Source organism: Neovison vison, chromosome 12 (assembly GCF_020171115.1).
Source record: "Neovison vison isolate M4711 chromosome 12, ASM_NN_V1, whole genome shotgun sequence".
Taxonomy (NCBI): Eukaryota; Metazoa; Chordata; class Mammalia; order Carnivora; family Mustelidae; genus Neogale; species Neogale vison.
The window spans coordinates 76,624,518-76,629,527 of record NC_058102.1 but is presented as its reverse complement, the minus strand read 5'-3'; positions in this window follow the sequence as shown (position 1 = coordinate 76,629,527).

Genomic DNA, 5,010 nt, shown 5'->3' with positions numbered 1-5,010 from the left:
TATCACCTCACACCTGTCAGAATGGCTAAAATCCAAAACACAAGAAATGACAAGAATTGACATGGATATGGAGAAAAAGGAACCCTCTTGCACTATGGGTGGGAATGCAAACTGGTACAGCCACTGTGGAAAACAGTATGGAGTTTCCTCAAAAAGTTAAAATTAGAACTACTTTATGATCCAGCAATCACACTACCAGGTATTTACCCACAAAATACAAAAACACTAATTCAAAGAGATACATGCATGTTTATATCAGCATTATTAACAATAGCCAAATTATGGAAGCAGCCCAAGAGTCCGTCAACAGATGAATGGATAAAAAAAGAGGTGGTATGAACCATCTCATTGGTCAGAATGGTTAGAACTAACAACTTAGGAAACAACAAATGTTGGTGAGGATATGGAGAAAGGAGAACCCTCTTACACTATTGATGGGAACGCAAACTGGTGCAGCCACTCTGGAAAACAGTACGGAGGCTCCTCAAAAAGTTAAAAATAGGGATACCTTAAAACTCAGCAATTGCACTACTAGGTATTTATCCAAAGGATAAAACATGATTCAAAGAGGGCACATGTACCCCAATGTTTATAGCAGCAATGTCCACAACAAACTATGGAAAACACCCCGATGTCCATCAACAGACTGATGGATAAAGAAGATGTGATATATACATACACACACACACACACACACACAGGAATATTACTTGGCCATCAAAAAGAATGAAATCTTGGGGCGCCTGGGTGGCTCAGTGGGTTAAGCCGCTGCCTTCAGCTCAGGTCATGATCTCGGGGTCCTGGGATCGAGTCCCGCATCGGGCTCTCTGCTCAGCAGGGAGCCTGCTTCCCTCTCTCTCTCTCTGCCTGCCTCTCCATCTACTTGTGATTTCTGTCAAATAAATAAATAAAATCTTTAAAAAAAAAAAAAAGAATGAAATCTTGCCATCTTCAATGACACAGATGGAATTAGAGGGTATTATGCCAAGTGAAATCAGTCAGTCAGACAAAGACAAATACCATAGGATTTCACTCAAGTGGAATTTAAAAAACAAAAACAGATGAACATAACAGAAGAGAAGGAAAAAATAAAAGATGAAAATAAGAGAGGAAGGCAACCCTGACACTGAACTCTAAGAAACAAACTGAGGGTTGCTGGAGGAGAGGCTGGTGGGGGAAGAAGGGATATTTGGATAATGTGCATTAAAGTGGGCACTTGATGTAATGAGCACTGGGTGTTATATGCAAATGATGAATCACTAACATCTATCCCTGAAACTAATAATACAGTATATGTTAACTAAATTGAATTGAAATAAAATTTTAAAAAGAGATGGACTGTATATACAATGGAATATTATATAATCATAAAAAAATGAAATATTGCCATCTGCAATGACATGGATTCTTCTAGAGAGTATAATGCTAAGTAAAATAATCAGTCATAGAAAGATAAATACCATATGATTCCACTTATATGTGGAATTTAAGAAACAAAAAAAGAAACAAAATCAAAAACAGACTCTTAACTATAAAGAACTGATGGGGGGGGCGCCTGGGTGGCTCAGTGGGTTAAAGCCTCTGCCTTCGGCTCGGGTCATGATCTCAGGGTCCTGGGATCGAGCCCCACGTCGGGCTCTCTGCTCAGCAGGGAGCCTGCTTCCCCCTTCTCTCTCTGCCTGCCTCTCTGCCTACTTGTGATCTCTGTCAAATAAATAAATAAAATCTTTAAAAAAAAAAAAAAAAAGAACTGATGGTTGCTAGGGAAAGTAAAACAGGTGAAAGGGATTAAGTGCACACTACCACTATGAGCACTGAGTAATGTATAGAACTGCTGAATCACTGTATTGTACACCTAAATTAATATAACATTACTTTATACTGGAATTAAAACTTTAAAATCATAAGGGTGCCTGGCTGTCTTAGTCAGTAAAGGATGCGACTCCTGATCTTGAGGTCATGAGTTCAAGAGGCCTGTGTCAGACATGGAGCCTACTCAAAATAAAAAATAAATAAATTTTTAAAACATAGGCAAAAAACATAAATAGACACTTTTCCAAAGAAGACACACAAATGGCTAACAAATGCATGAAAGGTATTCAACATCACTAATCATCAGGGAAATGAAAATCAAAACCACAATGATATATCACCTTAAACCTTGAAGAATCTTATCAAAGAGAAAAGTAATCATAAATGGTGGGGAAGAAGCAGAGAAAAGGGAACTCTTCTGCACTGTTGGTGGGAATGTAAATTGGTACAGCCACTATGGAAAGCATATGGATTTCCCTCAAAAATTTAGACATAGAACTACTATATAATCCAGCAATACCGCTTCTGAGTACATATCCAAAGTGAATTCAATGTCTCAAAGAGAGTTCTACTCCCACGTTCACAGCACCATTATTTACAATACCCAAGATATGAAAGCAACCTAAGTATCTGTCAGTAGAGGAACAGATCAAGAAAATATGACGTATTGTGTGTAAATGTGTGTGTACACACACACAATGGACTATTCGCCTTTAGAAAGAAAAGACATCAAAACCACCTTTGTGGTAACATGGATGAACCTAGAGGGCATAATGATAAATTAAGTCAGACAGAAAAATATCTCACAATATCACTTATATGGGAATCTTTTTAAAAGTCAACTTCATAGAAACAGAGAATAGAAAAGTGACAGATGGAGGTCTGGGGAAACAGGGAAAGATTTTTTTTAAAGGTTACAGAGTTTTTCAGATGAATGAGGTGAAGGATCTAATGTATAACAGGGTAGCTATAGTTGATAATATTATTATATATAATTGAAATTTACTGAGAGTAGATTTTAAATGGCCTCACCCAAAGAAACTATATGTGTGGTGATAGATGTGGTAACTTGATGATGGGAATCCCTTCACAATGTATACGTATATCAAATCATCAGGTTGTATACTCTAAATATCTTATAATTGGTCACTTTCACCTCAATAAAGCTAAATAAAGGGGGAACTAGAATTCCCTAAATAAAGGGGGAACTAGAATTTTATATCTGACAAAGAAAAATGTGCACTTAATTAAGACAGTTTGCCATTATGTAATATGAATCCCTGAAGTCATTTGTTAGACAACTGAAATATTAAGTATGTAGCTAACTACCATAATTATATTTTAGAATTTCTGAGATTTTATTCAAATGTTCCCCAATACATTTCACTACACTGGAATCCCAATAAACACAGCTCTGGTTATCACTTAGGGACATGACTTCCACAGTCTGTCTCCAACTCAGATTTCAACCTGATTTTCATTTTTCTACTACATGTATTCTAACACCCAACCAAATTAAGGTATATGTTTCTATTCTCCTTATATGGACACCTCTCTCACCACACTTCTGTATTCAAAACTTTCAATATCTGCAAGGCCCTAATCATAGGGAAGTGTCTTCATGAAATTTATATGCACTTTATAAAAATTAATTTCAAGATTTTGTTTAAATTTTGCCTTTAAATTTAAATCATTAATTAAAATCTTTTAAAAATAAATAAATAAATTACTAGATAATTAGAGGTGTGGAAGTAGGAATGAGGCTAATCTTTTTTTTTTAATAAAGATTTTATTTATTTACTTGACAGAGATCACAAGTAGGCAGAGAAGCAGGCAGAGAGAGAGAGGAGGAAGCAGGCTCCCCACAGAGCAGAGAGCCTGACGCAGGGCTCGATCCCAGGACCCTGAGATCATGACCTGAGCTGGAGACAGAGGCTTTAACCCACTGAAGCACCCAGGTGCCCCAAGGCTAATCTTTTGAACAGCAATTACTACATTATCCAGGGAAATGGATTTTTAGAAAAATATATTGCAGCCATCTCTTTCAATAGAGGAATGAACAATATTAGTTGCCATTATAGCCACATACCAATAGACAATCAGTAATAGTCATAACCTGTTCACAGAACACTCTGCAAGTTATCAATTCCGGGAAGCAGGAATATAGATATTTGTTACACTATTCATTGTAAGAAAGAATACAGTAAAATAGAGAGATGTAAAAAGGTTAAGGGAGGGAAAGGAGTTAAGAGATGGGAGAAGAAAGGAGGAAAAAGGATAAGAAGTGAGAAAAGAGAGACACAGAAACACCTGAAGAAATACAAAGTATGTTGACTACAGTAATGTATCAGAGCATTCTGCCCTTTGCTATGCTTTCTTGCAAGGAAAGATTTAAAGGAAAAGGCTAAAGAAATACTTTTTAAAAAAAGACACAAAGGCAACAGGTTTACAAAAATAAAAAACACTAACTTACATTTTACATGGAGCATGCAGGAGATATTAAAACTACTATATAAATTAAATACTACGGGTATATGCTTTAATGGTCTTAAATTGTTTTTTGTTTCTTTTGTTATGCTTTTTAGTTTGCTGCTTAGTTTATTTTGTAGTGGCATGGTGCCCTGCAAAACAAACTGTTACCAGATTGTTAAGATCTTACAACAGTAGCTTAAGTGTGATTAAAAGTGGGAAATGCAAATAAAATAAATAGAGCAATAACTAACAAATAAAAACAATATTTTATGGCTTGTATTACATTGAAATTAATTTAATCTAAAACATCATAATCTAACATTGTTAGCTAGCAAACTTATTAAGATTCAGGACAGTAACTAGCCTAGAAAAAGTACTTACATTGGCTTTCCACAAAACTAAAACAGGTCTACCTGATGTGTCAGGAATAGTAATGATATATGTAGAACATTATAGCTTTTACATAACTTTTTCTCTTATTAAACAAGAAAGAAGTTTTTAGAGATGTATGAATTATAAATGGTAAGGTATTGAGAAAAGAACTGTCAAATCAATAAGGCAAAAACTTAATACTCAAAATATGGAGCCTAAGTTCAATAACTTCTTACAGACTGAATTTTTATAGTATTTCCACTAAGAAAACACTATTTCACAGTTACAGGTTTTAGTGATAAACATGAGCAGCTATCTCCTGAGTCACATAGTGGAAGAGATTTTAAAAAGTGA